The 21,505-nt window shown below is 43.2% G+C and overlaps 1 long non-coding RNA gene and 11 other non-coding genes across 12 annotated transcripts in view; all 12 read left to right on the top strand.

Moving 5' to 3' along the window:
- Positions 1–21,505, top strand: part of LOC145884207 (uncharacterized) — a 271,188-nt gene that overhangs the window by 164,202 nt on the left and 85,481 nt on the right. The gene's annotated exons all lie outside the window — the stretch shown is intronic.
- On the top strand, positions 4,542–4,612 carry trnag-gcc (transfer RNA glycine (anticodon GCC)). The gene has a single exon. It is a non-coding gene; the product is annotated as a tRNA-Gly (tRNA).
- Positions 6,632–6,702, top strand: trnag-gcc (transfer RNA glycine (anticodon GCC)). The gene has a single exon. It is a non-coding gene; the product is annotated as a tRNA-Gly (tRNA).
- On the top strand, positions 8,722–8,792 carry trnag-gcc (transfer RNA glycine (anticodon GCC)). The gene has a single exon. It is a non-coding gene; the product is annotated as a tRNA-Gly (tRNA).
- On the top strand, positions 9,535–9,605 carry trnar-gcg (transfer RNA arginine (anticodon GCG)). Its single transcript has one exon. It is a non-coding gene; the product is annotated as a tRNA-Arg (tRNA).
- trnag-gcc (transfer RNA glycine (anticodon GCC)) lies at positions 10,812–10,882 on the top strand. Its single transcript has one exon. It is a non-coding gene; the product is annotated as a tRNA-Gly (tRNA).
- On the top strand, positions 12,902–12,972 carry trnag-gcc (transfer RNA glycine (anticodon GCC)). Its single transcript has one exon. It is a non-coding gene; the product is annotated as a tRNA-Gly (tRNA).
- Positions 13,715–13,785, top strand: trnar-gcg (transfer RNA arginine (anticodon GCG)). The gene has a single exon. It is a non-coding gene; the product is annotated as a tRNA-Arg (tRNA).
- Positions 14,992–15,062, top strand: trnag-gcc (transfer RNA glycine (anticodon GCC)). The gene has a single exon. It is a non-coding gene; the product is annotated as a tRNA-Gly (tRNA).
- Positions 17,082–17,152, top strand: trnag-gcc (transfer RNA glycine (anticodon GCC)). The gene has a single exon. It is a non-coding gene; the product is annotated as a tRNA-Gly (tRNA).
- On the top strand, positions 17,895–17,965 carry trnag-gcc (transfer RNA glycine (anticodon GCC)). Its single transcript has one exon. It is a non-coding gene; the product is annotated as a tRNA-Gly (tRNA).
- trnag-gcc (transfer RNA glycine (anticodon GCC)) lies at positions 19,985–20,055 on the top strand. Its single transcript has one exon. It is a non-coding gene; the product is annotated as a tRNA-Gly (tRNA).

Raw genomic sequence — 21,505 nt, 5'->3', positions numbered from 1 at the left:
CGGTATAGAGCAAAATCGACTACATGTACGTGTCCGTGAGGGTCTCAGATTTCCATAGATGGGTCATAGTAGCTCTAACCATTCAGTCTCTACAGATGTTTTTGTTGGAAGGGTTAACACCCAACTCTCGAAATTTAGGGATAGTATCCAATGCTCCACATTTTTTCAACTAACCAACCCACCTGCTCCTCGTTAGTATAGTATTGAGTATCCCCGCCTGTCACGCGGGAGACCGGGGTTCAATTCCCCGACGGGGAGGAAAGATTGATTTTATTAGGGTGTACAACGTCTCTGAGCCCACAAAGCAGGAAATATCCTTTGAATTAAAGCTTTTTGATACGATATCCAGCTGTGGGGGTTTTTCCAGCATTGCAAGGCGTTGGTTGTTCAGTGGTAGAATTCTGGCCTGCCACGCGGGTGGCCCGGGTTCGATTCCCGGCCAATGTAGGAACTTTTGAACAAGTCATTTTGACAAGTATGCAACCCCCTGAGGAAGAAATCTCTTTTGAGATTGCCAGGTTAACAGCAATCTCTGGTCATGGTAGAATTCTCAACTGACTCTTGAAAAGTCTGAGTTTGGGTTCACTTACCGTTTGGACATTTACGCATTCTCAGTAGACTTTTGTGAATCCATTGTAGATTTCCAGTGTGTGAGGTGATTTACTTTGTGCAAGGTGTTAGTTGTTAAATGGGAAACGAATATCCAACAAGTCAGTGACAACTGTCTTGAGTTTGGCCTTTGTGACTATGTCCTGGGATTTTCCACACACACCTCACCTTCTAACTACTATCGTGTGACTTGTGAGCGGTATAGAGCAAAATCGACTACATGTACGTGTCCGTGAGGGTCTCAGATTTCCATAGATGGGTCATAGTAGCTCTAACCATTCAGTCTCTACAGATGTTTTTGTTGGAAGGGTTAACACCCAACTCTCGAAATTTAGGGATAGTATCCAATGCTCCACATTTTTTCAACTAACCAACCCACCTGCTCCTCGTTAGTATAGTATTGAGTATCCCCGCCTGTCACGCGGGAGACCGGGGTTCAATTCCCCGACGGGGAGGAAAGATTGATTTTATTAGGGTGTACAACGTCTCTGAGCCCACAAAGCAGGAAATATCCTTTGAATTAAAGCTTTTTGATACGATATCCAGCTGTGGGGGTTTTTCCAGCATTGCAAGGCGTTGGTTGTTCAGTGGTAGAATTCTGGCCTGCCACGCGGGTGGCCCGGGTTCGATTCCCGGCCAATGTAGGAACTTTTGAACAAGTCATTTTGACAAGTATGCAACCCCCTGAGGAAGAAATCTCTTTTGAGATTGCCAGGTTAACAGCAATCTCTGGTCATGGTAGAATTCTCAACTGACTCTTGAAAAGTCTGAGTTTGGGTTCACTTACCGTTTGGACATTTACGCATTCTCAGTAGACTTTTGTGAATCCATTGTAGATTTCCAGTGTGTGAGGTGATTTACTTTGTGCAAGGTGTTAGTTGTTAAATGGGAAACGAATATCCAACAAGTCAGTGACAACTGTCTTGAGTTTGGCCTTTGTGACTATGTCCTGGGATTTTCCACACACACCTCACCTTCTAACTACTATCGTGTGACTTGTGAGCGGTATAGAGCAAAATCGACTACATGTACGTGTCCGTGAGGGTCTCAGATTTCCATAGATGGGTCATAGTAGTCTCTAGCTCTAACCATTCAGTCTCTACAGATGTTTATGTTGCAAGGGTTAACACCAAACTCTCCAAATTTAGGGATAGTATCCAATGCTGTTCAGATTGCCAGGTTAACAGCAATCTCTGGTCATGGTAGAATTCTCAACTGTCTCTTGAAAAGTCTGAGATTGGGTTCACTTACCGTTTGGACATTTACGCATTCTCAGTAGACTTTTGTGAATCCATTGTAGATTTCCAGTGTGTGAGGTGATTTACTTTGTGCAAGGTGTTAGTTGTTAAATGGGAAACGAATATCCAACAAGTCAGTGACAACTGTCTTGAGTTTGGCCTTTGTGACTATGTCCTGGGATTTTCCACACACACCTCACCTTCTAACTACTATCGTGTGACTTGTGAGCGGTATAGAGCAAAATCGACTACATGTACGTGTCCGTGAGGGTCTCAGATTTCCATAGATGGGTCATAGTAGCTCTAACCATTCAGTCTCTACAGATGTTTTTGTTGGAAGGGTTAACACCCAACTCTCGAAATTTAGGGATAGTATCCAATGCTCCTCATTTTTTCAACTAACCAACCCACATGCTCCTCGTTAGTATAGTGGTGAGGATCCCCGCCTGTCACGCGGGAGACCGGGGTTCAATTCCCCGACGGGGAGGAAAGGTTGATTTTATTAGGGTGTACAATGTCTCTGAGCCCACAAAGCAGGAAATATCCTTTGAATTAAAGCTTTTTGATACGATATCCAGCTGTGGGGGTTATTTCAGCATTGCGAGGCATTGGTTGTTCAGTGGTAGAATTCTGGCCTGCCACGCGGGTGGCCCGAGTTCGATTCCCGGCCAATGTAGGAACTTTTGAACAAGTCATTTTGACAAGTATGCAACCCCCTGAGGAAGAAATCTCTTTTGAGATTGCCAGGTTAACAGCAATCTCTGGTCATGGTAGAATTCTCAACTGACTCTTGAAAAGTCTGAGTTTGGGTTCACTTACCGTTTGGACATTTACGCATTCTCAGTAGACTTTTGTGAATCCATTGTAGATTTCCAGTGTTTGAGGTGATTTACTTTGTGCAAGGTGTTAGTTGTTAAATGGGAAACGAATATCCAACAAGTCAGTGACAACTGTCTTGAGTTTGGCCTTTGTGACTATGTCCTGGGATTTTCCACACACACCTCACCTTCTAACTACTATCGTGTGACTTGTGAGCGGTATAGAGCAAAATCGACTACATGTACGTGTCCGTGAGGGTGTCAGATTTCCATAGATGGGTCATAGTAGTCTCTAGCTCTAACCATTCAGTCTCTACAGATGTTTATGTTGCAAGGGTTAACAACAAACTCTCCAAATTTAGGGATAGTATCCAATGCTGTTCAGATTGCCAGGTTAACAGCAATCTCTGTTCATGGTAGAATTCTCAACTGTCTCTTGAAAAGTCTGAGTTTGGGTTCACTTACCGTTTGGACATTTACGCATTCTCAGTAGACTTTTGTGAATCCATTGTAGATTTCCAGTGTGTGAGGTAATTTACTTTGTGCAAGGTGTTAGTTATTAAATGGGAAACGAATATCCAACAAGTCAGTGACAACTGTCTTGAGTTTGGCCTTTGTGACTATGTCCTGGGATTTTCCACACACACCTCACCTTCTAACTACTATCGTGTGACTTCTGAGCGGTATAGAGCAAAATCGACTACATGCACATGTCCGTGAGGGTCTCAGCTTTCCATAGATGGGTCATAGTAGTCTCTAGCTCTAACCATTCAGTCTCTACAGATGTTTATGTTTGAAGGGTTAACACCCAACTCTCCAAATTTAGGGATAGTATCCAATGCTCCACATTTTTTCAACTAACCAACCCACCTGCTCCTTGTTATTATAGAGGTGAGTATCCCTGCCTGTCACGCGGGAGACCGGGTTCAATTCACCGACGGGGAGGAAAGACTGATTTTATTAGGGTGTACAATGTCTCTGAGCCCACAAAGCAGGAAATATCCTTTGAATTAAAGCTTTTTTATACGATATCCAGCTGTGGGGGTTATTTCAGCATCGCAAAGCATTGGTTGTTCAGTGGTAGAATTCTCGCCTGCCACGCGGGAGGCCTGGGTTCGATTCCCGGCCAATGCAGGAACTTTTGAACAAGTCATTTTGACAAGTATGCAACCCCATGAGGAAATAAATCTCTTTTGAGATTGCCAGGTTAACAGCAATCTCTGGTCATGGTAGAATTCTCAACTGACTCTTGAAAAGTCTGAGTTTGGGTTCACTTACCGTTTGGACATTTACGCATTCTCAGTGGACTTTTGTGAATCAATTGTAGATTTCCAGTGTGTGAGGTGATTTACTTTGTGCAAGGTGTTAGTTGTTAAATGGGAAACGAATATCCAACAAGTCAGTGACAACTCTCTTGAGTTTGGCCTTTGTGACTATGTCCTGGGATTTTCCACACACACCTCACCTTCTAACTACTATCGTGTGACTTTTCAGCGGTATAGAGCAAAATCGACTACATGCACATGTCCGTGAGGGTCTCAGCTTTCCATAGATGGGTCATAGTAGTCTCTAGCTCTAACCATTCAGTCTCTACAGATGTTTATGTTTGAAGTGTTAACACCCAACTCTCCAAATTTAGGGATAGTATCCAATGCTCCACATTTTTTCAACTAACCAACCCACCTGCTCCTTGTTATTATAGAGGTGAGTATCCCTGCCTGTCACGCGGGAGACCGGGTTCAATTCACCGACGGGGAGGAAAGACTGATTTTATTAGGGTGTACAATGTCTCTAAGCCCACAAAGCAGGAAATATGCTTTGAATTAAAGCTTTTTTATACGATATCCAGCTGTGGGGGTTATTTCAGCATCGCAAAGCATTGGTTGTTCAGTGGTAGAATTCTCGCCTGCCACGCGGGAGGCCCGGGTTCGATTCCCGGCCAATGCAGGAACTTTTGAACAAGTCATTTTGACAAGTATGCAACCCCATGAGGAAATAAATCTCTTTTGAGATTGCCAGGTTAACAGCAATCTCTGGTCATGGTAGAATTCTCAACTGACTCTTGAAAAGTCTGAGTTTGGGTTCACTTACCGTTTGGACATTTACGCATTCTCAGTGGACTTTTGTGAATCCATTGTAGATTTCCAGTGTGTGAGGTGATTTACTTTGTGCAAGGTGTTAGTTGTTAAATGGGAAACGAATATCCAACAAGTCAGTGACAACTCTCTTGAGTTTGGCCTTTGTGACTATGTCCTGGGATTTTCCACACACACCTCACCTTCTAACTACTATCGTGTGACTTTTCAGCGGTATAGAGCAAAATCGACTACATGCACATGTCCGTGAGGGTCTCAGCTTTCCATAGATGGGTCATAGTAGTCTCTAGCTCTAACCATTCAGTCTCTACAGATGTTTATGTTTGAAGGGTTAACACCCAACTCTCCAAATTTAGGGATAGTATCCAATGCTCCACATTTTTTCAACTAACCAACCCACCTGCTCCTTGTTATTATAGAGGTGAGTATCCCTGCCTGTCACGCGGGAGACCGGGTTCAATTCACCGACGGGGAGGAAAGACTGATTTTATTAGGGTGTACAATGTCTCTGAGCCCACAAAGCAGGAAATATCCTTTGAATTAAAGCTTTTTTATACGATATCCAGCTGTGGGGGTTATTTCAGCATCGCAAAGCATTGGTTGTTCAGTGGTAGAATTCTCGCCTGCCACGCGGGAGGCCTGGGTTCGATTCCCGGCCAATGCAGGAACTTTTGAACAAGTCATTTTGACAAGTATGCAACCCCATGAGGAAATAAATCTCTTTTGAGATTGCCAGGTTAACAGCAATCTCTGGTCATGGTAGAATTCTCAACTGACTCTTGAAAAGTCTGAGTTTGGGTTCACTTACCGTTTGGACATTTACGCATTCTCAGTAGACTTTTGTGAATCCATTGTAGATTTCCAGTGTGTGAGGTGATTTACTTTGTGCAAGGTGTTAGTTGTTAAATGGGAAACGAATATCCAACAAGTCAGTGACAACTGTCTTGAGTTTGGCCTTTGTGACTATGTCCTGGGATTTTCCACACACACCTCACCTTCTAACTACTATCGTGTGACTTGTGAGCGGTATAGAGCAAAATCGACTACATGTACGTGTCCGTGAGGGTGTCAGATTTCCATAGATGGGTCATAGTAGTCTCTAGCTCTAACCATTCAGTCTCTACAGATGTTTATGTTGCAAGGGTTAACAACAAACTCTCCAAATTTAGGGATAGTATCCAATGCTGTTCAGATTGCCAGGTTAACAGCAATCTCTGTTCATGGTAGAATTCTCAACTGTCTCTTGAAAAGTCTGAGTTTGGGTTCACTTACCGTTTGGACATTTACGCATTCTCAGTAGACTTTTGTGAATCCATTGTAGATTTCCAGTGTGTGAGGTAATTTACTTTGTGCAAGGTGTTAGTTGTTAAATGGGAAACGAATATCCAACAAGTCAGTGACAACTGTCTTGAGTTTGGCCTTTGTGACTATGTCCTGGGATTTTCCACACACACCTCACCTTCTAACTACTATCGTGTGACTTGTGAGCGGTATAGAGCAAAATCGACTACATGCACGTGTCCGTGAGGGTCTCAGCTTTCCATAGATGGGTCATAGTAGTCTCTAGCTCAAACCATTCAGTCTCTACAGATGTTTATGTTTGAAGTGTTAACACCCAACTCTCCAAATTTAGGGATAGTATCCAATGCTCCACATTTTTTCAACTAACCAACCCACCTGCTCCTTGTTATTATAGAGGTGAGTATCCCTGCCTGTCACGCGGGAGACCGGGTTCAATTCACCGACGGGGAGGAAAGACTGATTTTATTAGGGTGTACAATGTCTCTGAGCCCACAAAGCAGGAAATATGCTTTGAATTAAAGCTTTTTTATACGATATCCAGCTGTGGGGGTTATTTCAGCATCGCAAAGCATTGGTTGTTCAGTGGTAGAATTCTCGCCTGCCACGCGGGAGGCCCGGGTTCGATTCCCGGCCAATGCAGGAACTTTTGAACAAGTCATTTTGACAAGTATGCAACCCCATGAGGAAATAAATCTCTTTTGAGATTGCCAGGTTAACAGCAATCTCTGGTCATGGTAGAATTCTCAACTGACTCTTGAAAAGTCTGAGTTTGGGTTCACTTACCGTTTGGACATTTACGCATTCTCAGTGGACTTTTGTGAATCCATTGTAGATTTCCAGTGTGTGAGGTGATTTACTTTGTGCAAGGTGTTAGTTGTTAAATGGGAAACGAATATCCAACAAGTCAGTGACAACTCTCTTGAGTTTGGCCTTTGTGACTATGTCCTGGGATTTTCCACACACACCTCACCTTCTAACTACTATCGTGTGACTTTTCAGCGGTATAGAGCAAAATCGACTACATGCACATGTCCGTGAGGGTCTCAGCTTTCCATAGATGGGTCATAGTAGTCTCTAGCTCTAACCATTCAGTCTCTACAGATGTTTATGTTTGAAGGGTTAACACCCAACTCTCCAAATTTAGGGATAGTATCCAATGCTCCACATTTTTTCAACTAACCAACCCACCTGCTCCTTGTTATTATAGAGGTGAGTATCCCTGCCTGTCACGCGGGAGACCGGGTTCAATTCACCGACGGGGAGGAAAGACTGATTTTATTAGGGTGTACAATGTCTCTGAGCCCACAAAGCAGGAAATATCCTTTGAATTAAAGCTTTTTTATACGATATCCAGCTGTGGGGGTTATTTCAGCATCGCAAAGCATTGGTTGTTCAGTGGTAGAATTCTCGCCTGCCACGCGGGAGGCCTGGGTTCGATTCCCGGCCAATGCAGGAACTTTTGAACAAGTCATTTTGACAAGTATGCAACCCCATGAGGAAATAAATCTCTTTTGAGATTGCCAGGTTAACAGCAATCTCTGGTCATGGTAGAATTCTCAACTGACTCTTGAAAAGTCTGAGTTTGGGTTCACTTACCGTTTGGACATTTACGCATTCTCAGTAGACTTTTGTGAATCCATTGTAGATTTCCAGTGTGTGAGGTGATTTACTTTGTGCAAGGTGTTAGTTGTTAAATGGGAAACGAATATCCAACAAGTCAGTGACAACTGTCTTGAGTTTGGCCTTTGTGACTATGTCCTGGGATTTTCCACACACACCTCACCTTCTAACTACTATCGTGTGACTTGTGAGCGGTATAGAGCAAAATCGACTACATGTACGTGTCCGTGAGGGTGTCAGATTTCCATAGATGGGTCATAGTAGTCTCTAGCTCTAACCATTCAGTCTCTACAGATGTTTATGTTGCAAGGGTTAACAACAAACTCTCCAAATTTAGGGATAGTATCCAATGCTGTTCAGATTGCCAGGTTAACAGCAATCTCTGTTCATGGTAGAATTCTCAACTGTCTCTTGAAAAGTCTGAGTTTGGGTTCACTTACCGTTTGGACATTTACGCATTCTCAGTAGACTTTTGTGAATCCATTGTAGATTTCCAGTGTGTGAGGTAATTTACTTTGTGCAAGGTGTTAGTTGTTAAATGGGAAACGAATATCCAACAAGTCAGTGACAACTGTCTTGAGTTTGGCCTTTGTGACTATGTCCTGGGATTTTCCACACACACCTCACCTTCTAACTACTATCGTGTGACTTGTGAGCGGTATAGAGCAAAATCGACTACATGCACGTGTCCGTGAGGGTCTCAGCTTTCCATAGATGGGTCATAGTAGTCTCTAGCTCAAACCATTCAGTCTCTACAGATGTTTATGTTTGAAGTGTTAACACCCAACTCTCCAAATTTAGGGATAGTATCCAATGCTCCACATTTTTTCAACTAACCAACCCACCTGCTCCTTGTTATTATAGAGGTGAGTATCCCTGCCTGTCACGCGGGAGACCGGGTTCAATTCACCGACGGGGAGGAAAGACTGATTTTATTAGGGTGTACAATGTCTCTGAGCCCACAAAGCAGGAAATATGCTTTGAATTAAAGCTTTTTTATACGATATCCAGCTGTGGGGGTTATTTCAGCATCGCAAAGCATTGGTTGTTCAGTGGTAGAATTCTCGCCTGCCACGCGGGAGGCCCGGGTTCGATTCCCGGCCAATGCAGGAACTTTTGAACAAGTCATTTTGACAAGTATGCAACCCCATGAGGAAATAAATCTCTTTTGAGATTGCCAGGTTAACAGCAATCTCTGGTCATGGTAGAATTCTCAACTGACTCTTGAAAAGTCTGAGTTTGGGTTCACTTACCGTTTGGACATTTACGCATTCTCAGTGGACTTTTGTGAATCAATTGTAGATTTCCAGTGTGTGAGGTGATTTACTTTGTGCAAGGTGTTAGTTGTTAAATGGGAAACGAATATCCAACAAGTCAGTGACAACTCTCTTGAGTTTGGCCTTTGTGACTATGTCCTGGGATTTTCCACACACACCTCACCTTCTAACTACTATCGTGTGACTTTTCAGCGGTATAGAGCAAAATCGACTACATGCACGTGTCCGTGAGGGTCTCAGCTTTCCATAGATGGGTCATAGTAGTCTCTAGCTCAAACCATTCAGTCTCTACAGATGTTTATGTTTGAAGGGTTAACACCCAACTCTCCAAATTTAGGGATAGTATCCAATGCTCCACATTTTTTCAACTAACCAACCCACCTGCTCCTTGTTATTATAGAGGTGAGTATCCCTGCCTGTCACGCGGGAGACCGGGTTCAATTCACCGACGGGGAGGAAAGACTGATTTTATTAGGGTGTACAATGTCTCTGAGCCCACAAAGCTGGAAATATGCTTTGAATTAAAGCTTTTTTATACGATATCCAGCTGTGGGGGTTATTTCAGCATCGCAAAGCATTGGTTGTTCAGTGGTAGAATTCTCGCCTGCGACGCGGGAGGCCCGGGTTCGATTCCCGGCCAATGCAGGAACTTTTGAACAAGTCATTTTGACAAGTATGCAACCCCATGAGGAAATAAATCTCTTTTGAGATTGCCAGGTTAACAGCAATCTCTGGTCATGGTAGAATTCTCAACTGACTCTTGAAAAGTCTGAGTTTGGGTTCACTTACCGTTTGGACATTTACGCATTCTCAGTGGACTTTTGTGAATCAATTGTAGATTTCCAGTGTGTGAGGTGATTTACTTTGTGCAAGGTGTTAGTTGTTAAATGGGAAACGAATATCCAACAAGTCAGTGACAACTGTCTTGAGTTTGGCCTTTGTGACTATGTCCTGGGATTTTCCACACACACCTCACCTTCTAACTACTATCGTGTGACTTGTGAGCGGTATAGAGCAAAATCGACTACATGTACGTGTCCGTGAGGGTGTCAGATTTCCATAGATGGGTCATAGTAGTCTCTAGCTCTAACCATTCAGTCTCTACAGATGTTTATGTTGCAAGGGTTAACAACAAACTCTCCAAATTTAGGGATAGTATCCAATGCTGTTCAGATTGCCAGGTTAACAGCAATCTCTGTTCATGGTAGAATTCTCAACTGTCTCTTGAAAAGTCTGAGTTTGGGTTCACTTACCGTTTGGACATTTACGCATTCTCAGTAGACTTTTGTGAATCCATTGTAGATTTCCAGTGTGTGAGGTAATTTACTTTGTGCAAGGTGTTAGTTGTTAAATGGGAAACGAATATCCAACAAGTCAGTGACAACTGTCTTGAGTTTGGCCTTTGTGACTATGTCCTGGGATTTTCCACACACACCTCACCTTCTAACTACTATCGTGTGACTTGTGAGCGGTATAGAGCAAAATCGACTACATGCACGTGTCCGTGAGGGTCTCAGCTTTCCATAGATGGGTCATAGTAGTCTCTAGCTCAAACCATTCAGTCTCTACAGATGTTTATGTTTGAAGTGTTAACACCCAACTCTCCAAATTTAGGGATAGTATCCAATGCTCCACATTTTTTCAACTAACCAACCCACCTGCTCCTTGTTATTATAGAGGTGAGTATCCCTGCCTGTCACGCGGGAGACCGGGTTCAATTCACCGACGGGGAGGAAAGACTGATTTTATTAGGGTGTACAATGTCTCTGAGCCCACAAAGCAGGAAATATGCTTTGAATTAAAGCTTTTTTATACGATATCCAGCTGTGGGGGTTATTTCAGCATCGCAAAGCATTGGTTGTTCAGTGGTAGAATTCTCGCCTGCCACGCGGGAGGCCCGGGTTCGATTCCCGGCCAATGCAGGAACTTTTGAACAAGTCATTTTGACAAGTATGCAACCCCATGAGGAAATAAATCTCTTTTGAGATTGCCAGGTTAACAGCAATCTCTGGTCATGGTAGAATTCTCAACTGACTCTTGAAAAGTCTGAGTTTGGGTTCACTTACCGTTTGGACATTTACGCATTCTCAGTGGACTTTTGTGAATCCATTGTAGATTTCCAGTGTGTGAGGTGATTTACTTTGTGCAAGGTGTTAGTTGTTAAATGGGAAACGAATATCCAACAAGTCAGTGACAACTCTCTTGAGTTTGGCCTTTGTGACTATGTCCTGGGATTTTCCACACACACCTCACCTTCTAACTACTATCGTGTGACTTTTCAGCGGTATAGAGCAAAATCGACTACATGCACATGTCCGTGAGGGTCTCAGCTTTCCATAGATGGGTCATAGTAGTCTCTAGCTCTAACCATTCAGTCTCTACAGATGTTTATGTTTGAAGGGTTAACACCCAACTCTCCAAATTTAGGGATAGTATCCAATGCTCCACATTTTTTCAACTAACCAACCCACCTGCTCCTTGTTATTATAGAGGTGAGTATCCCTGCCTGTCACGCGGGAGACCGGGTTCAATTCACCGACGGGGAGGAAAGACTGATTTTATTAGGGTGTACAATGTCTCTGAGCCCACAAAGCAGGAAATATCCTTTGAATTAAAGCTTTTTTATACGATATCCAGCTGTGGGGGTTATTTCAGCATCGCAAAGCATTGGTTGTTCAGTGGTAGAATTCTCGCCTGCCACGCGGGAGGCCTGGGTTCGATTCCCGGCCAATGCAGGAACTTTTGAACAAGTCATTTTGACAAGTATGCAACCCCATGAGGAAATAAATCTCTTTTGAGATTGCCAGGTTAACAGCAATCTCTGGTCATGGTAGAATTCTCAACTGACTCTTGAAAAGTCTGAGTTTGGGTTCACTTACCGTTTGGACATTTACGCATTCTCAGTAGACTTTTGTGAATCCATTGTAGATTTCCAGTGTGTGAGGTGATTTACTTTGTGCAAGGTGTTAGTTGTTAAATGGGAAACGAATATCCAACAAGTCAGTGACAACTGTCTTGAGTTTGGCCTTTGTGACTATGTCCTGGGATTTTCCACACACACCTCACCTTCTAACTACTATCGTGTGACTTGTGAGCGGTATAGAGCAAAATCGACTACATGTACGTGTCCGTGAGGGTGTCAGATTTCCATAGATGGGTCATAGTAGTCTCTAGCTCTAACCATTCAGTCTCTACAGATGTTTATGTTGCAAGGGTTAACAACAAACTCTCCAAATTTAGGGATAGTATCCAATGCTGTTCAGATTGCCAGGTTAACAGCAATCTCTGTTCATGGTAGAATTCTCAACTGTCTCTTGAAAAGTCTGAGTTTGGGTTCACTTACCGTTTGGACATTTACGCATTCTCAGTAGACTTTTGTGAATCCATTGTAGATTTCCAGTGTGTGAGGTAATTTACTTTGTGCAAGGTGTTAGTTGTTAAATGGGAAACGAATATCCAACAAGTCAGTGACAACTGTCTTGAGTTTGGCCTTTGTGACTATGTCCTGGGATTTTCCACACACACCTCACCTTCTAACTACTATCGTGTGACTTGTGAGCGGTATAGAGCAAAATCGACTACATGCACGTGTCCGTGAGGGTCTCAGCTTTCCATAGATGGGTCATAGTAGTCTCTAGCTCAAACCATTCAGTCTCTACAGATGTTTATGTTTGAAGTGTTAACACCCAACTCTCCAAATTTAGGGATAGTATCCAATGCTCCACATTTTTTCAACTAACCAACCCACCTGCTCCTTGTTATTATAGAGGTGAGTATCCCTGCCTGTCACGCGGGAGACCGGGTTCAATTCACCGACGGGGAGGAAAGACTGATTTTATTAGGGTGTACAATGTCTCTGAGCCCACAAAGCAGGAAATATGCTTTGAATTAAAGCTTTTTTATACGATATCCAGCTGTGGGGGTTATTTCAGCATCGCAAAGCATTGGTTGTTCAGTGGTAGAATTCTCGCCTGCCACGCGGGAGGCCCGGGTTCGATTCCCGGCCAATGCAGGAACTTTTGAACAAGTCATTTTGACAAGTATGCAACCCCATGAGGAAATAAATCTCTTTTGAGATTGCCAGGTTAACAGCAATCTCTGGTCATGGTAGAATTCTCAACTGACTCTTGAAAAGTCTGAGTTTGGGTTCACTTACCGTTTGGACATTTACGCATTCTCAGTGGACTTTTGTGAATCAATTGTAGATTTCCAGTGTGTGAGGTGATTTACTTTGTGCAAGGTGTTAGTTGTTAAATGGGAAACGAATATCCAACAAGTCAGTGACAACTCTCTTGAGTTTGGCCTTTGTGACTATGTCCTGGGATTTTCCACACACACCTCACCTTCTAACTACTATCGTGTGACTTTTCAGCGGTATAGAGCAAAATCGACTACATGCACGTGTCCGTGAGGGTCTCAGCTTTCCATAGATGGGTCATAGTAGTCTCTAGCTCAAACCATTCAGTCTCTACAGATGTTTATGTTTGAAGGGTTAACACCCAACTCTCCAAATTTAGGGATAGTATCCAATGCTCCACATTTTTTCAACTAACCAACCCACCTGCTCCTTGTTATTATAGAGGTGAGTATCCCTGCCTGTCACGCGGGAGACCGGGTTCAATTCACCGACGGGGAGGAAAGACTGATTTTATTAGGGTGTACAATGTCTCTGAGCCCACAAAGCTGGAAATATGCTTTGAATTAAAGCTTTTTTATACGATATCCAGCTGTGGGGGTTATTTCAGCATCGCAAAGCATTGGTTGTTCAGTGGTAGAATTCTCGCCTGCGACGCGGGAGGCCCGGGTTCGATTCCCGGCCAATGCAGGAACTTTTGAACAAGTCATTTTGACAAGTATGCAACCCCATGAGGAAATAAATCTCTTTTGAGATTGCCAGGTTAACAGCAATCTCTGGTCATGGTAGAATTCTCAACTGACTCTTGAAAAGTCTGAGTTTGGGTTCACTTACCGTTTGGACATTTACGCATTCTCAGTGGACTTTTGTGAATCAATTGTAGATTTCCAGTGTGTGAGGTGATTTACTTTGTGCAAGGTGTTAGTTGTTAAATGGGAAACGAATATCCAACAAGTCAGTGACAACTGTCTTGAGTTTGGCCTTTGTGACTATGTCCTGGGATTTTCCACACACACCTCACCTTCTAACTACTATCGTGTGACTTGTGAGCGGTATAGAGCAAAATCGACTACATGTACGTGTCCGTGAGGGTGTCAGATTTCCATAGATGGGTCATAGTAGTCTCTAGCTCTAACCATTCAGTCTCTACAGATGTTTATGTTGCAAGGGTTAACAACAAACTCTCCAAATTTAGGGATAGTATCCAATGCTGTTCAGATTGCCAGGTTAACAGCAATCTCTGTTCATGGTAGAATTCTCAACTGTCTCTTGAAAAGTCTGAGTTTGGGTTCACTTACCGTTTGGACATTTACGCATTCTCAGTAGACTTTTGTGAATCCATTGTAGATTTCCAGTGTGTGAGGTAATTTACTTTGTGCAAGGTGTTAGTTGTTAAATGGGAAACGAATATCCAACAAGTCAGTGACAACTGTCTTGAGTTTGGCCTTTGTGACTATGTCCTGGGATTTTCCACACACACCTCACCTTCTAACTACTATCGTGTGACTTGTGAGCGGTATAGAGCAAAATCGACTACATGCACGTGTCCGTGAGGGTCTCAGCTTTCCATAGATGGGTCATAGTAGTCTCTAGCTCAAACCATTCAGTCTCTACAGATGTTTATGTTTGAAGTGTTAACACCCAACTCTCCAAATTTAGGGATAGTATCCAATGCTCCACATTTTTTCAACTAACCAACCCACCTGCTCCTTGTTATTATAGAGGTGAGTATCCCTGCCTGTCACGCGGGAGACCGGGTTCAATTCACCGACGGGGAGGAAAGACTGATTTTATTAGGGTGTACAATGTCTCTGAGCCCACAAAGCAGGAAATATGCTTTGAATTAAAGCTTTTTTATACGATATCCAGCTGTGGGGGTTATTTCAGCATCGCAAAGCATTGGTTGTTCAGTGGTAGAATTCTCGCCTGCCACGCGGGAGGCCCGGGTTCGATTCCCGGCCAATGCAGGAACTTTTGAACAAGTCATTTTGACAAGTATGCAACCCCATGAGGAAATAAATCTCTTTTGAGATTGCCAGGTTAACAGCAATCTCTGGTCATGGTAGAATTCTCAACTGACTCTTGAAAAGTCTGAGTTTGGGTTCACTTACCGTTTGGACATTTACGCATTCTCAGTGGACTTTTGTGAATCCATTGTAGATTTCCAGTGTGTGAGGTGATTTACTTTGTGCAAGGTGTTAGTTGTTAAATGGGAAACGAATATCCAACAAGTCAGTGACAACTCTCTTGAGTTTGGCCTTTGTGACTATGTCCTGGGATTTTCCACACACACCTCACCTTCTAACTACTATCGTGTGACTTTTCAGCGGTATAGAGCAAAATCGACTACATGCACATGTCCGTGAGGGTCTCAGCTTTCCATAGATGGGTCATAGTAGTCTCTAGCTCTAACCATTCAGTCTCTACAGATGTTTATGTTTGAAGGGTTAACACCCAACTCTCCAAATTTAGGGATAGTATCCAATGCTCCACATTTTTTCAACTAACCAACCCACCTGCTCCTTGTTATTATAGAGGTGAGTATCCCTGCCTGTCACGCGGGAGACCGGGTTCAATTCACCGACGGGGAGGAAAGACTGATTTTATTAGGGTGTACAATGTCTCTGAGCCCACAAAGCAGGAAATATCCTTTGAATTAAAGCTTTTTTATACGATATCCAGCTGTGGGGGTTATTTCAGCATCGCAAAGCATTGGTTGTTCAGTGGTAGAATTCTCGCCTGCCACGCGGGAGGCCTGGGTTCGATTCCCGGCCAATGCAGGAACTTTTGAACAAGTCATTTTGACAAGTATGCAACCCCATGAGGAAATAAATCTCTTTTGAGATTGCCAGGTTAACAGCAATCTCTGGTCATGGTAGAATTCTCAACTGACTCTTGAAAAGTCTGAGTTTGGGTTCACTTACCGTTTGGACATTTACGCATTCTCAGTAGACTTTTGTGAATCCATTGTAGATTTCCAGTGTGTGAGGTGATTTACTTTGTGCAAGGTGTTAGTTGTTAAATGGGAAACGAATATCCAACAAGTCAGTGACAACTGTCTTGAGTTTGGCCTTTGTGACTATGTCCTGGGATTTTCCACACACACCTCACCTTCTAACTACTATCGTGTGACTTGTGAGCGGTATAGAGCAAAATCGACTACATGTACGTGTCCGTGAGGGTGTCAGATTTCCATAGATGGGTCATAGTAGTCTCTAGCTCTAACCATTCAGTCTCTACAGATGTTTATGTTGCAAGGGTTAACAACAAACTCTCCAAATTTAGGGATAGTATCCAATGCTGTTCAGATTGCCAGGTTAACAGCAATCTCTGTTCATGGTAGAATTCTCAACTGTCTCTTGAAAAGTCTGAGTTTGGGTTCACTTACCGTTTGGACATTTACGCATTCTCAGTAGACTTTTGTGAATCCATTGTAGATTTCCAGTGTGTGAGGTAATTTACTTTGTGCAAGGTGTTAGTTGTTAAATGGGAAACGAATATCCAACAAGTCAGTGACAACTGTCTTGAGTTTGGCCTTTGTGACTATGTCCTGGGATTTTCCACACACACCTCACCTTCTAACTACTATCGTGTGACTTGTGAGCGGTATAGAGCAAAATCGACTACATGCACGTGTCCGTGAGGGTCTCAGCTTTCCATAGATGGGTCATAGTAGTCTCTAGCTCAAACCATTCAGTCTCTACAGATGTTTATGTTTGAAGTGTTAACACCCAACTCTCCAAATTTAGGGATAGTATCCAATGCTCCACATTTTTTCAACTAACCAACCCACCTGCTCCTTGTTATTATAGAGGTGAGTATCCCTGCCTGTCACGCGGGAGACCGGGTTCAATTCACCGACGGGGAGGAAAGACTGATTTTATTAGGGTGTACAATGTCTCTGAGCCCACAAAGCAGGAAATATGCTTTGAATTAAAGCTTTTTTATACGATATCCAGCTGTGGGGGTTATTTCAGCATCGCAAAGCATTGGTTGTTCAGTGGTAGAATTCTCGCCTGCCACGCGGGAGGCCCGGGTTCGATTCCCGGCCAATGCAGGAACTTTTGAACAAGTCATTTTGACAAGTATGCAACCCCATGAGGAAATAAATCTCTTTTGAGATTGCCAGGTTAACAGCAATCTCTGGTCATGGTAGAATTCTCAACTGACTCTTGAAAAGTCTGAGTTTGGGTTCACTTACCGTTTGGACATTTACGCATTCTCAGTGGACTTTTGTGAATCAATTGTAGATTTCCAGTGTGTGAGGTGATTTACTTTGTGCAAGGTGTTAGTTGTTGAATGGGAAACGAATATCCAACAAGTCAGTGACAACTGTCTTGAGTTTGGCCTTTGTGACTATGTCCTGGGATTTTCCACACACACCTCACCTTCTAACTACTATCGTGTGACTTGTGAGCGGTATAGAGCAAAATCGACTACATGCACGTGTCCGTGAGGGTCTCAGCTTTCCATAGATGGGTCATAGTAGTCTCTAGCTCAAACCATTCAGTCTCTACAGATGTTTATGTTTGAAGTGTTAACACCCAACTCTCCAAATTTAGGGATAGTATCCAATGCTCCACATTTTTTCAACTAACCAACCCACCTGCTCCTTGTTATTATAGAGGTGAGTATCCCTGCCTGTCACGCGGGAGACCGGGTTCAATTCACCGACGGGGAGGAAAGACTGATTTTATTAGGGTGTACAATGTCTCTGAGCCCACAAAGCTGGAAATATGCTTTGAATTAAAGCTTTTTTATACGATATCCAGCTGTGGGGGTTATTTCAGCATCGCAAAGCATTGGTTGTTCAGTGGTAGAATTCTCGCCTGCCACGCGGGAGGCCCGGGTTCGATTCCCGGCCAATGCAGGAACTTTTGAACAAGTCATTTTGACAAGTATGCAACCCCATGAGGAAATAAATCTCTTTTGAGATTGCCAGGTTAACAGCAATCTCTGGTCATGGTAGAATTCTCAACTGACTCTTGAAAAGTCTGAGTTTGGGTTCACTTACCGTTTGGACATTTACGCATTCTCAGTGGACTTTTGTGAATCAATTGTAGATTTCCAGTGTGTGAGGTGATTTACTTTGTGCAAGGTGTTAGTTGTTAAATGGGAAACGAATATCCAACAAGTCAGTGACAACTCTCTTGAGTTTGGCCTTTGTGACTATGTCCTGGGATTTTCCACACACACCTCACCTTCTAACTACTATCGTGTGACTTTTCAGCGGTATAGAGCAAAATCGACTACATGCACGTGTCCGTGAGGGTCTCAGCTTTCCATAGATGGGTCATAGTAGTCTCTAGCTCAAACCATTCAGTCTCTACAGATGTTTATGTTTGAAGGGTTAACACCCAACTCTCCAAATTTAGGGATAGTATCCAATGCTCCACATTTTTTCAACTAACCAACCCACCTGCTCCTTGTTATTATAGAGGTGAGTATCCCTGCCTGTCACGCGGGAGACCGGGTTCAATTCACCGACGGGGAGGAAAGACTGATTTTATTAGGGTGTACAATGTCTCTGAGCCCACAAAGCAGGAAATATGCTTTGAATTAAAGCTTTTTTATACGATATCCAGCTGTGGGGGTTATTTCAGCATCGCAAAGCATTGGTTGTTCAGTGGTAGAATTCTCGCCTGCCACGTGGGAGGCCCGGGTTCGATTCCCGGCCAATGCAGGAACTTCTGAACAAGTCATTTTGACAAGTATGCAACCCCATGAGGAAATAAATCTCTTTTGAGATTGCCAGGTTAACAGCAATCTCTGGTCATGGTAGAATTCTCAACTGACTCTTGAAAAGTCTGAGTTTTGGTTCACTTACCGTTTGGACATTTACGCATTCTCAGTGGACTTTTGTGAATCAATTGTAGATTTCCAGTGTGTGAGGTGATTTACTTTGTGCAAGGTGTTAGTTGTTAAATGGGAAACGAATATCCAACAAGTCAGTGACAACTCTCTTGAGTTTGGCCTTTGTGACTATGTCCTGGGATTTTCCACACACACCTCACCTTCTAACTACTATCGTGTGACTTTTCAGCGGTATAGAGCAAAATCGACTACATGCACGTGTCCGTGAGGGTCTCAGCTTTCCATAGATGGGTCATAGTAGTCTCTAGCTCAAACCATTCAGTCTCTACAGATGTTTATGTTTGAAGGGTTAACACCCAACTCTCCAAATTTAGGGATAGTATCCAATGCTGTTCAGATTGCCAGGTTAACAGCAATCTCTGGTCATGGTAGAATTCTCAACTGTCTCTTGAAAAGTCTGAGTTTGGGTTCACTTACCGTTTGGACATTTACGCATTCTCAGTAGACTTTTGTGAATCCATTGTAGATTTCCAGTGTGTGAGGTGATTTACTTTGTGCAAGGTGTTAGTTGTTAAATGGGAAATGAATATCCAACAAGTCAGTGACAACTGTCTTGAGTTTGGCCTTTGTGACTATGTCCTGGGATTTTCCACACACACCTCACCTTCTAACTACTTTCGTGTGACTTGTGAGCGGTATAGAGCAAAATCGACTACATGTACGTGTCCGTGAGGGTCTCAGCTTTCCATAGATGGGTCATAGTAGTCTCTAGCTCAAACCATTCAGTCTCTACAGATGTTTATGTTTGAAGGGTTAACACCCAACTCTCCAAATTTAGGGATAGTATCCAATGCTCCACATTTTTTCAACTAACCAACCCACCTGCTCCTTGTTATTATAGAGGTGAGTATCCCTGCCTGTCACGCGGGAGACCGGGTTCAATTCACCGACGGGGAGGAAAGACTGATTTTATTAGGGTGTACAATGTCTCTGAGCCCACAAAGCTGGAAATATGCTTTGAATTAAAGCTTTTTTATACGATATCCAGCTGTGGGGGTTATTTCAGCATCGCAAAGCATTGGTTGTTCAGTGGTAGAATTCTCGCCTGCCACGCGGGAGGCCCGGGTTCGATTCCCGGCCAATGCAGGAACTTTTGAACAAGTCATTTTGACAAGTATGCAACCCCATGAGGAAATAAATCTCTTTTGAGATTGCCAGGTTAACAGCAATCTCTGGTCATGGTAGAATTCTCAACTGACTCTTGAAAAGTCTGAGTTTGGGTTCACTTACCATTTGGACATTTACGCATTCTCAGTGGACTTTTGTGAATCAATTGTAGATTTCCAGTGTGTAAGGTGATTTACTTTGTGCAAGGTGTTAGTTGTTAAATGGGAAACGAATATCCAACAAGTCAGTGACAACTCTCTTGAGTTTGGCCTTTGTGACTATGTCCTGGGATTTTCCACACACACCTCACCTTCTAACTACTATCGTGTGACTTTTCAGCGGTATAGAGCAAAATCGACTACATGCACGTGTCCGTGAGGGTCTCAGCTTTCCATAGATGGGTCATAGTAGTCTCTAGCTCAAACCATTCAGTCTCTACAGATGTTTATGTTTGAAGGGTTAACACCCAACTCTCCAAATTTAGGGATAGTATCCAATGCTCCACATTTTTTCAACTAACCAACCCACCTGCTCCTTGTTATTATAGAGGTGAGTATCCCTGCCTGTCACGCGGGAGACCGGGTTCAATTCACCGACGGGGAGGAAAGACTGATTTTATTAGGGTGTACAATGTCTCTGAGCCCACAAAGCAGGAAATATGCTTTGAATTAAAGCTTTTTTATACGATATCCAGCTGTGGGGGTTATTTCAGCATCGCAAAGCATTGGTTGTTCAGTGGTAGAATTCTCGCCTGCCACGTGGGAGGCCCGGGTTCGATTCCCGGCCAATGCAGGAACTTCTGAACAAGTCATTTTGACAAGTATGCAACCCCATGAGGAAATAAATCTCTTTTGAGATTGCCAGGTTAACAGCAATCTCTGGTCATGGTAGAATTCTCAACTGACTCTTGAAAAGTCTGAGTTTTGGTTCACTTACCGTTTGGACATTTACGCATTCTCAGTGGACTTTTGTGAATCAATTGTAGATTTCCAGTGTGTGAGGTGATTTACTTTGTGCAAGGTGTTAGTTGTTAAATGGGAAACGAATATCCAACAAGTCAGTGACAACTCTCTTGAGTTTGGCCTTTGTGACTATGTCCTGGGATTTTCCACACACACCTCACCTTCTAACTACTATCGTGTGACTTTTCAGCGGTATAGAGCAAAATCGACTACATGCACGTGTCCGTGAGGGTCTCAGCTTTCCATAGATGGGTCATAGTAGTCTCTAGCTCAAACCATTCAGTCTCTACAGATGTTTATGTTTGAAGGGTTAACACCCAACTCTCCAAATTTAGGGATAGTATCCAATGCTCCACATTTTTTCAACTAACCAACCCACCTGCTCCTTGTTATTATAGAGGTGAGTATCCCTGCCTGTCACGCGGGAGACCGGGTTCAATTCACCGACGGGGAGGAAAGACTGATTT

Source organism: Salmo salar, chromosome 01 (genome assembly GCF_965601325.2).
Source record: "Salmo salar chromosome 01, fSalSal1, whole genome shotgun sequence".
Taxonomy (NCBI): Eukaryota; Metazoa; Chordata; class Actinopteri; order Salmoniformes; family Salmonidae; genus Salmo; species Salmo salar.
The sequence above is the reverse complement of the archived record's forward strand: the minus strand, read 5'-3'. Positions and strand labels throughout refer to the sequence as shown.